The sequence below is a fragment of the Chiloscyllium punctatum genome, chromosome 29 (assembly GCF_047496795.1).
Source record: "Chiloscyllium punctatum isolate Juve2018m chromosome 29, sChiPun1.3, whole genome shotgun sequence".
Taxonomy (NCBI): domain Eukaryota; kingdom Metazoa; phylum Chordata; class Chondrichthyes; order Orectolobiformes; family Hemiscylliidae; genus Chiloscyllium; species Chiloscyllium punctatum.
Genome location: NC_092767.1, coordinates 55,321,147 through 55,334,093, shown reverse-complemented (window position 1 = coordinate 55,334,093; position 12,947 = coordinate 55,321,147).

Sequence of the window (12,947 nt, the reverse complement as noted above, 5' to 3'; positions counted from 1 at the left end):
CTGCTTCTCTCCAGCCGTTCCTGGACCGGTGTCGCCCGGGTGAAGTGAACGAGAGGATCGCGATTGGAGAATCTACAACCAGAGAGAACACAGAGCCAGCCAAGTCCAATAACCCACGCCCCAGCCTGGGCTGAGATGCTCTTTCAGGAAGGAACCTTCCATCGAGCCCACAACAATGTGGGAGGGGTAACCCTTGGATGAAGAGAGGACCAGGAGACGGGCAGGACCTGTTTGTACTGTGACTCTTAACTGCCCTCTGGTCTATTAGGGATGGGCAATAAACACTGGCCTGGCCAACGGTGCCCCCATCCCATGGATTTATTTGTAAAAAAGTGACAATAGTAAATCAAATTGAATCAAACTTCACCACCCGTCATCTCTCTCTCTCTCTGATGCGAAATTGGAGTTATGGTGATTTGACCGTTCATAATAAAGCTGTGAATCTGAGCACAGCAAGTTGATATGGATCCAAAAAAAATTCCCCTGGCCGAGAGTGGCTCAGAGGTTAGCATTGCTGGAGCACAGTGCCAGGAACCAGAGTTTGATTCCAGCCTTGGGTGGCTGTGTGGAGTTTTTGCATGTTGTCTGCTTGGGTACCCTTTGGGTGCTCTGATTTCAAAGATGTTCAAGTTAGATGGATTGGCCATGCTGAATTGCCCATAATGTCCAGGGATGTGCAGGCTAGGTGGGTTACCACAGCCACACACACACACACACACACACACACACACACACACACACACTCCTTCAGGTTTAGGCAATGCTCAATCTAATGCAACATCCTGGTGGTTCTCCTTTGCACCCCCTCCAGTACAATCACATCCTTCCTATAATGCGGTGACCAGAACTGCACACAGTATTCCAGCTGTGGTCTCACCAAAATCCTGTAAAGCTCCAACATGACACCTCCCTGCTCATGTATTCAGTGGCTTTGATCCTTCTTAATTCCCTTACCTGCCTATCCTGCTGCCTTCACGGATGGCTGGACACACAAACCAGAATCCGTCTAATCTTCTGTGCTTGCCAGGGTCCTCCTATTTAACATGTACTCCCTTGACATGTTAGTCCTCTGGAAATGCATGTCACAGAAATTTGGGCATTCAGTAGCACAGAATGGAGAAAAAAAACGACTAGCAACAAGAGATGGCATCTTTTAAACATTGTAACTGTGCCCACATACATTACTTCATCTGGAAGTTCATTCCATCACAAACCACTCTGGGGAAAAAAGAGTTGCTCCTCAATCTTTAAATCTTTTTCCTCTGACCTTACAAACATGGCCCTGAGTCTGAACCCCCCCACACTAGGGAAAAGATCCTTGTCATTCACCTTATCAATCACTGTCATGATTTTATAAACCTCAGCAAGGTCACCCCTCAATTTCCTATGCTGCAGTGAAAAACACATACAGTTCTGATGTGGATCCTTCAGAGAGGGGACAAAAAATGTTTACCAGGATGTTGTCTGGAATGGGGGATTTTACCTGTGAAGAAAGATTGGATAGACTGGGTTTGTGTTCACTGGAATGCAGGAGGTTGAGGGGCGACCTTATAGAAGTTTATAAGATTGTGAATGGCATGGATAGGGTGGAAAGTATGAGGCCTTTTCTCAGGGTGGAAGAGTCAGTTACTCAGGGACACAGGTTCAAGGTGGAGGGGTCAGGGGGGTGTTTAAAAGGGATATGTGAGGCATGTTTATCATGGAAAGGGTGGTGAGTTCATGGAACACACTGCCAGAACAGACAATGGAAGCAGACACAATTGGAGTTTTCAAGAAGCATCCAGCAGCAGGCATGAATAGGAAGGAAACAGGGGAATACGGATCCTGTAAGTGAAGACAGTTTTAATATGGAAGGCAAAATGTGTCAGTGCAGGCTTGGAGGGTTGAAGGGCCTGTTCCTGTGCTGTAATGTTCTTTGTAAAATGTCCCCAGCCTCTCCAGTCTATTTTTATATCTCAAACCCTGTACTCCTGGCATCATCCTGGTCAATCTTTTCTGAACCGTCTCCATTTTAATAATATCCTTCCTACAGCAGAGTGAGCAGAACAGGACACAGTCTTCCAGAACTGGTCTTACCAACTTCCTGTCCAACCTCAGCACACCATCCCAACTCCAATATTCAGAGAGCTGAACAATGAAGGTCATCACACTCCAGCAGGTATTGTTTCACCCTGACTCACCTAGTAACTGTCCACATCTCGCTGGGACACTGATGTGAAACATCTTGGCTCTTTGACTGATTCGACCAAGTCTCATTTCCTACTGTTCCTGTGTATCCCTCAGAACAGGAATGTAATGTGCATTCCCATGGCAACATCACAATGACATACTTGTTTGTGGATTCACATAAGGTGGGCATCACTGACTGGGACAGCCTTGTTACCCATCCCCCGAATCTTTCCGGCATAAATGATAACGAACTCTCCTCTTTAACTCCACTGTCCTTGTGTTTTAAGAATCCTGACTACAAATGCAAAGTCACTTGGGAGAGAGTTCCAGGATTCTGTCCCAGAAAAACTGAAGGAAGGATGATTATTTTCAAAGTTGGGATTAAGGGTGAAGTGGAGAGTAACTGCAGAAGGAGTAGTGTTGCGTCATATTGCTGGCTTTGTCTTCAAGGTGATATTGATGTTGGGTTTGCAAGGTGCTGTTCAGGGACCTCTAGTAAATCTACAACAGGTATAACATTGTTTCCTGGGAAAAATGGACAGGATTCATCAGAGAAGGGAAAGGCAAATTGCTCAAAGTCTCATGAGATGATAACATGGAGGGCCCAAGCAGCTGAAGGCCGGTGGAGTGATGGAATCAGGGGATGGTCAAGAGGCTGGAATCGCAGGAGGGCTGACATCATGGAGTGATAATGAGCATTGATGTGACAGCTAAGAGAGGGTTATTGGGACTGGCGAAGGTTTCAGAGATAGGGTGGGGTGTAGGGGGCGGAGGAGGTTCAGGAGATAGAGAAGGTGTCAGGGCTGGATGAGGTTACAGAGATAGGGAGGAGTGTACTGGGTGGAGGGGGTGACAGAGTCATAGAGATATACAACGCAGAAACAGTCCCATCAATCCAACACGTCCATGCCAACCAGTTCTCCTAACCTAATCTTGACTCAATTGAGGAGAAAGTGAGGACTGCAGATGCTGGAGATCAGAGCTGAAAATGTGTTGCTCGAAAAGCGCAGCAGGTCAGGCAGCATCCAAGGAGCAGGAGAATCGACGATCAGGCATGAGCCCTTCTTCAGGAATGAGGAAAGTGTGTCCAGCAGGCTAAGATAAAAGGTAGGGAGGAGGGACTTGGGGGAGGGGTGTTGGAAATGCGATAGGTGGAGGGAGGTCAAAGTGAGGGTGATAGGCTGGAGTGGGAGTGGGGGTGGGGGCGGAGAGGTCAGGAAGAAGATTGGAGGCTAGGAAGGCGGTGCTGAGTTTGAGGGTTTTGACTGAGACAAGGTGGGGGAAGGGGAAATGAGGAAACTGGAGAAATCTGAATTCATCCCTTCTGGTTGGAGGGTTCCTAGGCGGAAGATAAGGTGTTCTTCCTCCAACCGTCATGTTGCTATGGTCTGGCGATGGAGGAGTCCAAGGACCTGCATGTCCTTGGTGGAGTGGGAGGGGGAGTTGAAGTGTTGAGCCACGGGGTGGTTGGGTTGGTTGGTCCGGGTGTCCCAGAGGTGTTCTCTGAAATGTTCCGCAAGTAGGCAGCCTGTCTCTCCAATATAGAGGAGGCCACATCGGGTGCAGCGGATGCAATAAATGATGTGTGTGGGGGTGCAGGTGAATTTGTGGCAGATATGGAAGGATCCCTTGAGGCCTTAGAGGGAAGTAAGGGGGGAGGTGTGGGCGCAAGTTTGCATTTCTTGCAGTTGCAGGGGAAGGTGCCGGGAGTGGAGGTTGGGTTGGTGGGGGGTGTGGACCTGACGAAGGAGTCACGGAGGGAGTGGTCTTTTCGGAACGCTGATAGGGGAGGGGAGGGAAATATATCCCTGGTGGTGGGGTCCGTTTGGAGGTGGCGGAAATGACGGCGGATGATATGCTGTATATGGAGGTTGGTGGGGTGATAGGTGAGGACCAGTGGGGTTCTGTCCTGGTGGCGATTGGAGGAGCGGGGCTCAAGGGCAGAAGAGCGGGAAGTGGAGGAGATGCGGTGGAGGGCATCGTCGATCATGTTCGGGTGGAAAATTGCAGTCTTTGAAGAAGGAGGCCATCTGGGTTGAACGTTATTGGAACTGGTCCTCCTAGGAGCAGATGTGCCGGAGACGAAGGAATTGGGAATATGGAGTGGCGTTTTTATAGAGGGCAGGGTGGGAGATGTAGTCTAGGAAGCTGTGGGAGTCGGTTGGTTCATAGTAAATGTCCGTGTTGATTCGGTCGCCCAAGATAGAAATGAAATGGTCTAGGAAGGGGAGGGAGGAGTCTCAGACGGTCCAGGTGAATTTGAGGTCGGGGTGGAAGGTGTTGGTAAAGTGGATGAATTGTTCAACCTCCTCGTGGGAGCACGAGCCAGTGCCGATACAGTCATCGATGTAATGGAGGAAAAGGTGGGGGGTGGTGCCAGTGTAGCTGTGGAAGATGGACTGTTCCACATATCCTACGAAGAGGCAGGCATAGCTGGGGCCCATGGGCACCCACATAGGCACCCAAGTAGCCACCAATGTCAGGCTTACCGGTCTATAGCTTCTCTCAGCTTTAAAGCATCACCTTTTCATTCTGAGGCTATGTCCTCTGGTTCTAGTCTCTCCTACTCGTGGAAACACCTTTCCATATCCAGTCTACCATGGGGTCTCAGTATTCTGTCAGTTTCAATCAGATCTCCCTCACTCTTTTGAACTCCATTGAGTCCAGACCCAGAGTCCTCAGCCACTCCTCATGTGACAAGCCTTTCATTCCTGGGATCATTCTTATAAAATGCTTCAGGAATGCTCTTAACTTACTATTGTGAGAGATGACATTACACTGAATTACATATTTTGACTGCAGGCTATAAAACTACTGAACTTTAGCAGCAAACTATGTTAGTGTCCCTTTCTCACTGACTGCTGCTGCTATCTTCTCAACAGTTTGAAGGGTCTATGATGTGTAGATACTAAACAGTACAAACTGAGTATACACATCTCTCTGTAATGAGAACAACCCATGGTCTACTCAGACTATGTGGACTTTACCTTTACCTTCACCAAGCATACATTAATATGATTAAGAAAACATTTACTCAACAACAGGAATGTTGGATGATTACAAAAATAACTTGGTCCACATATATTTTGCCTAAACCATGGTTGTTAGCATATAACCAAAAACAATTATACATGAGGAAGTCTAAACCTAGTTTATTCATCCTAGAAGTGTGTTGCAATTCGGTTCTTTCTGTTTTCTTGTCTTTGACAGTGCATTACCCTATAATGTAGGTATGCCTGCGCTCATGTATGTTCACCCTGTTCAATGTCCTTGTCTTTATCTTCATCTTCACTCTCAGAAGATTACTGCTGATCCCCTATTTCCTCTGCCTACAGTCCACACCCTGTTTGTCGACTGCACTTGAGAAAGGCATAGTGCCCCATTTCTGATCGATACTGCAATGCCCCACTGGAGCTTCCAACTCATCTTGAAGTGGTTGAGTTATGATTGTTCAACTATGGCCCTGGTGGAAGCATGGGCAGTGTTGTATTTTAATTTTGCCATTGCCTCAGGGATGCACTGGCACCTTGATAACATTCAGAGACCCTTATTTCAAGGAGATTGGAGTGTAAGAGCAGGGAATACTTACAGGTGAGACCACATAGAGCCATACAACATGGAAACAGACCGTCCGGTCCAACAAAGCCTTGCCGAACATTATCCCAAACTAAACACGTTCCACCTGCCCGCTCATGGCCCAGAGCCCTCCAACCCTTTCCCACTCATGTACTTATCCAAATGTCTTTTAAACCTTATAATTGTACCCACATCCTCCCTTTCCTCAGGAAATTCATTCCACATGCGAACCACCCTATGCATAAAGAAAGTTCCTCATCTTTTTAAAATCTCTTTCCTCTCACTTTAAAAATGTGCCCCCTCGTCTTGAAATGCCCACCCTTGGGAAAAGACAACTCTTGGGAAATGCCCACCCTTGGGAAAGCATTAACTCTATCCATACCCATCATTCTTTTATAAACTTCTATCAGTCTTGAATAATGTGGGCAGTTTTGGTCACTTTGTTTGGGGAAATTTCATTGGAGGCAGTTGAGAGAAGGTCAACTAGGCTAATCCCCAGAGAGCAGGGATTGTCTAAATAGCAAATGCTAAACAGGTTGGGAGTCTACTCACTGGAACTTCGAAGAATGATCTAATTGAAAAATATGGAATTCTTGAGGGGTTTTATAGGGAAAATGCTGGGAGGAGGTTTCTCATCATGGGGGAGTCGAGGACCAGAAAGCATGGTCTCAGATCAAGGGTTGCCAGTTTAAGACTGAAACGAGGAAGAATTTCTTCTCTTTGTGTCTTTGGAAGTCCTTGTCACAGTGCCCCCTGTGGGGGCAGAGTCCTTGTGTATATTTTAGGCTGAGATGGATAGATTCTTGATCAGTCAGGGAATCAAGGCTTCCAGGGAAAGCACAGGAAGGTGAAAGTGAGGAATGTTGGATCAGTCACGATCCTATTGAATGGTGGAGCAGGATCAAGAGCTTAAGGGCCGACTCCTGTTCCTGTTTCTTATGGCATTATTGTCATGTGGTCATCCTGAGCACTAACCCACTGTTCTGGAAATCATGGTGTCGAATACTGCACAGCTGATGGTGAAATATGAAATCAATAAAATCTGGATTTAAAAACTAGCCTATGACGACCATATAACCATGTTGATTCTCAGATTACAGGTTTATTAGTGAAACTCCAGATCCATGGCAATTATGTTGGCTCTTAACTGACATCTGAAATAGTCAAGTTAGACACTCAGTTCAAAGGTAATAATGGATGGAAAACAAATGGCAGCCTTACCAAAAAAGCCATATCCCTGGAGAGAATAATTAGAAAAGAAAAACATGTTATGAATCAAATTTAGAGAATTTTTCATTTAATTCCCTGCAGCTCTTCTTCTGTGGCCCAAAGTCTTTGGAAGGAGGCAAGATCTCAGGACTTGTCTTCTACATCAACATCACGGCAGCTCCAAGACAGTCTGAAACAATCCTCCAAACTCTGGCATCGATGGTTCCATATAAGTTAAACATTGTTAAAGTGACAAAACCTTTCCACTCTCCAGCTCTGCAGGTTGGTGATAGGGCAGTCTGAAAGCAACATGGGTACAGGCTATGGCACCCTACAGCTGGGGGAAGGTAGTGATGGCAGAGAATCCCACTGCCCAGGTTGCTTGGCTCTCCTTGTTATGGGTGAATGATATAAACAAGTCTAATCTGGAGAAAGAGGCATCAGTGACAGCTTGGATGTATTTGCAGGTTGCCTCAACTGGGAGATGCTACAAAAGACCCGATGTAAAATATCTGTGTGTGTAAAATGTATGGGATTTCGAACTAATGACAAATATATTTTGTCCTAATTATTTGAAAGCACTTAATAATTATCCAGGTATGTCTTTCTGGAACCTTGACTTAAAGGTGGAATGTGCCTCCTGGAATATTAATGGTTATTTGTTATATTGTGCTCGTTTGTCAGAAAAATCATTGACAGATTTTGTTCTGAGCAAGGATCACTGGACCCAAAACATTAACTCCTGATTTCTCTCCTCAGATGCTGCCAGACCTGCTGAGTTTTTTTTTGTTTTTGGAATGACTGCAGTTTTTGAATAGGAAATGGGACTTTATTTTGTGTTTTGAAATATTTTATAATATATTGCAAATAGAAAGGAAAACAAAGAACTGCAGATAGAACTGGAGATCTGAAAGAACCAAATTCAAAACATGCCTGAGAAATTCAGAGGCTCTGGTAACATCTGAGGCAAGAGAAACACAGTTAACACTGAGTCTAGTGTGACTGTTCCTCAGAACTCTGTTTCTCTTTCCACGGATGCTGTCAGACCTGCTGAGTTTCTCCAGCATTTTGGATGTTTGTTTTGATTTCCAACATCACCAGTTTTTGCCTTTAGTCAGATCTGAAGATAAAGCCGTTCATATCTGTGTCTTAGGGCACACTGTTCGCAAGTAATCCATGGCTGATACATTAAACAATAAAGACATTTGAGAGTGCAGGTGGGAGACAATTTAAAACAAGGAAAAAGAGAAAGTGCTGAGGGAATGCAGCAAGTTTGCAGCGTCTGTGGAAAAAGAGACAGACAGACAGACACAGTTAACATTTTGAGTTCAATGTTCAGTTTTCATGACAATTTAAGGTCTCCTCTGAATGACAGAACCTCCCCCTAGTTCTGTTCTGGAAGCTCAGGACTGATGTTCATGTTCAAGTTTTGTACAAGGGCCAGATCCTATTCAAATGGCTACAGTTTAAGCAGTTAAAGCCTGTGTAAATTTTGGGAATGAATATGAGGGTTTTGCAATTAAAGCCCAGCTACCAAGCCAAATCAAGCTACAATTGAAAATAATACATTTCCATTGGCTCAGAACAAGGCAAACAAACAAAATAAATTGATTGCCAGAATGTTTCATTATTGAGGTTAGTCTGCCCTTCCCTCTGAACATAATAAACTGCAATGAACAATGCACCTGCTTCTAGAATTGGTTTTATTTCAACAATAAATACTTTGTACAGTGAGCAATAAAATCTTGCTGAGGACACAGGACAGTGAATATTTTCTCTGTGCTGACATTTGAAACACAGATGGAAGTGATATGGGATATTTTGGAACTATCATGGTCCCTGGATCACTAAAGATTAGATATGTAAGTAAGATACATATGGAAATCCTGATGATATGACTTGCACGTTTCAAATTCCCATGACCCTCTGTCGACCTTCTCCCTGACCATCAAGAACACCCAAGGCTTAACTCCCAGCCTACCTATGTACCAGCTCCCCAGCCTGTGATATCTTACCTTGGTTTATTTAAACATTCACATCTATCAGTCTGTTCCTTTGCCCATGTGATTACTATCCAAACCCACACATTACCTTCCGAATACTCAGTGACCAAGTGAGTAAGCTAACCTCCAGATCCAGCCCCACAAACCTCCAGACCCTCCGAACCCTGTCAGCTGAAATTACAAACATACATCATGGATCATTCGATTTCAGCTCCACCCCTTACCCTCCCCTTATCTGACCTGTCAAACACTTGACTGTTAGAACCATCCTCCAAACCAGAACTGACCAGAAAATACCACCACCCACACATTCTAATTACTCCCACCAACTGGATTCTGCAATTCAACTTCAACCATCCAGCTTTTGCCCCCAAACAGACACAATTACCCCCATTGAAATGCATTGACACAATAGACTCAGGCCTGAATATACAGCTCCTTTTCCCAACGACCCGGATACACTCAAGGCAGAATGACCAGCTCATCCTTGTACCAGCTCAGCAATCTGCATTATCCAATCTTCATTTATTTATCAAAGCCATCTTCTGAAATGTGAAGGAAGGATGTGACTCAGGAAACACATAGATTTGACAAAAATCTTCTGTGAAAATTGCAGCTCTGTATCAGCTGAGCGACAGAATTCCATGATTATGTACGATGAATCTGTCACAGTCACATTCCATCAAGTTGCTCTGGAGAGTTTCAGAGATCGGAACTCTGGGTCGGAGACAGAATTGTCACATTCGATGGATTTCCAACCAGAATTCTTGAGACCAAAGTTTGGTTTCAGGTCACTGGATTCAAAACGTTAACTCTGATTTCTCTGCACAGATGCTGCCAGACCTGCTGAGCTTTTCCAACAATTTCTGTTTTTGTTTCTGATTTACAGTATCTGCAGTTCCTTCCATTTTATTTAATTTCAAGGACCTGAATGCTCAGCATTTGTCCAATATAAAATTTTCAAATAGCCAATCACTACGAGACAGAGACGAACAGTTAATAAGTCTGTTGTCCACCTGTAAACTTGTGAAATACTGACTCTCTTTGTCCCTGTGCTGCGTAACTGACTTACTTAAGGACTAATGCAACAGGCCAGACAGACAGTAAGTCAGGAGCCATGTGAGACAGTATTGAATGCCCATTGAATGCTCATTGGCATTTGGTGCTAAAAGTTTGGATTAAGACGCAGTCTGGATAAATTAGATATTGCAAACAGGAGATAATCAAATGGACAGTCACTATTTTCAATAATATAAAAGAAAGAACGGTGAATGTTGGAAATCTGAAACACAAATAGAAATTGCTGGATATTTCTCTCTGCAATCTCTCTACCGATGCTGCCAGACCCGTGGAGTTAATATTTTGACCCTTTTGCAGAATTGGACTTGAAATGTTAACTCTACTTTCTCTCCACTGGCTTCAATAAGCAGCTCTGCCACCCCCATTTTGGAGCAGATATTTTAATCTTCATTTGCTGAGTAACATCAACTCAGACAGCTCAGTTTCCAGACATGAAAGTTTGTGTTTTGGAAATGCACATGCAAGTTAAATCCCTATCATTTGCCCTGTTAACAAGGCTTTGGCTTCTTTTGATGGGCAACATAAAGACAGACCGTTTTCCCATGATACAAATATAAATGGTTTCTGTTCATATGAGCCTATCCAATATGTTTGTATTTAAACAAATCAAAATAATAGCTCTATATCTGAACGTGGGCAGCTTTTGTGTCAACTTAAACAAATCCATAGCACACATTGATGTAAATAAATACAACGTGAGGACAGTTAAGGGATAGCAGCCACTCAAGGGGCTGATCGATAGGCCCCCTGATGGTAGACATGAAGAGATATTGGCTGCTTGTGATAGTGAGATGGCAATCATCACTGCTGACTTGAATCTACACAAAGACTGTGTAAATCAGGTTGGCAGCAGTAACGTGGATGAGAGGTTATTGATGACCTTCGAGAAAGTATCTTAGAGCTGCGTGTTCTGGAGCAACCAGACAGAAGGTTATGTTATTATCATCTTATTAATACTGTGTAATGTGACAGGATTTATGAAACAATCTCAGTGTAAAGGCACTCCTACGTAGCAGCCATCACAATATAATTCAATTTTCCATCCAATTTGAATTGAAGAAGATTGACTCTGAGGTAAGTGTTTCAAACTTAAACAAGGTCCACTCTGCGGGCATGTAAACTAAGCCAGCTGAAGTGAATGGCATAACTGTCTCGGAGAGAGATCAGTAGAGACAGTAATGGCAGAGAGTTAAGAGGATACCTCAGAATATTCAGAAGAAGTATATTCTGACTGAAACAAGAGACTTTAAAGGGAGGACTCACTTTCTGTGGTTGACTGAAAAGTTGAAGAAACCGTCCAACTTGAGGATGGGTGGCAGGTCAGATGATTGATTAAAAAATAAAGCATGGTACAGAAAAAGGTTAATTTGAAGGAGGAAATTGGAATCTCAGAACCCAACTCAAAATCTTAAAAACAACAAAGCAAGAGTTTCCATGGGTATTTAAAAACAAAACATGTACGCAATGTGAGTGTCACTCCTCTGGGGAGTGAGAATATTAAGTTATTGGTAGATGATAGGGGGCAAAAAGCGCAGAGCTGGAAAAGCACATCAGGTCAGACAGCACCCAAGGAGCAGGAGAATCGATGTTTCAGGCATAAACCCTTCAACCATAGATGTTAAGGAAATGGCGAATTAAATGAATAAGTACTTTGCTTCTATCTTCACTATAGAAGATACAAAAAGCATTTCAGTAATAGTGGTAAGACACTGTTTTGCTGACATTGAAACTTCAGGCCAACTGTGTCTGCATGCTGACTCAGAACTGAGCACATGCACAGTCCCAGATTGTCTGCATCATCATCCCAATCTCCCTCACCCTCTCCCCTCCTCTCTGAATCTGAACATCACCACCATTCTCCGCACCACCTCCACCAGCCCCAACCACCATCAGACTGGATGTCAATCTGTCTCTTCTCCAGGTCACAATCTCTCTCTCACCCTCAGACTTTCTCTCCCACCCCCACTCTATCCCTCCAAATCTCAACATCCAGTGAAACTGAGCAGACATGGAAAGAAGATGCATGATTGAAACACTTCAACCAATCGCATTCACCCATGAATGAGCAAGTATCTCCCTAGAGAATACTGCATGTGCTCCTCAGTGTCAACTGTAAGTCAGGAAGTAGGAGGGAGGGATGAACACAATGTAATTACAGTCACTAAGGAGGCTGGACTCAGCAAACTGATAATAGGTCTCATCACCTTCTGTCTTCATCCCAGAGTCTTAAAAGAGGTTGTTAATTCGGTTGTAGATGCATTAATGCAAATTCTTTGAATTTCCCAAGATTCATTAGACTTCACTCAGTCAGAGATCATTTAGTCTGTCAATGTTTTGCCCCATCCCTTGTCAGTGACCATCACCTCCCTGCCTCTAAACCTCTTCTGGCCCCAAGGCCTATCTGGAATGACTTGATGGCACTAACTGCTGTTTGTAGACTCCCGCAGACACTAACCTCTAGGATGCATAAGGTTCACTTGGTACAAGGTTCATTAATTGAAACCTGCTGTTTTCTATTACTACGGTATAATAATTCTATTTAACCCTGACCGTAAATTCATTTCAACAGTCCCTTATTTTGAAAGAGGATGTAAATGCATTAAAGACAGTTCAGATAAGGTTTACTCGATGAATATTTTGAATGAGTGGCTTGTGCAATCGGGATAGGTGCTCAGACTGGGTTTGTTCTGCTGGAGTTTAGACGAGTTAAGAGTGATCTGATCAAACTGTATAGATGCTCTTCATGATGTTGACACAGTGAATATGGAATGGATGTTTCTTCTTGTGGGTGAGTTCAGAATTAGGGACCATGTTTATAAAATTAGTGAGGGGTCACACTTTTTGGACAGAGATGAAGAGAATTCCTTTTTCGGGTGTGTAACTTTGGAATTGTCTGTCCCAGAAAGTGGA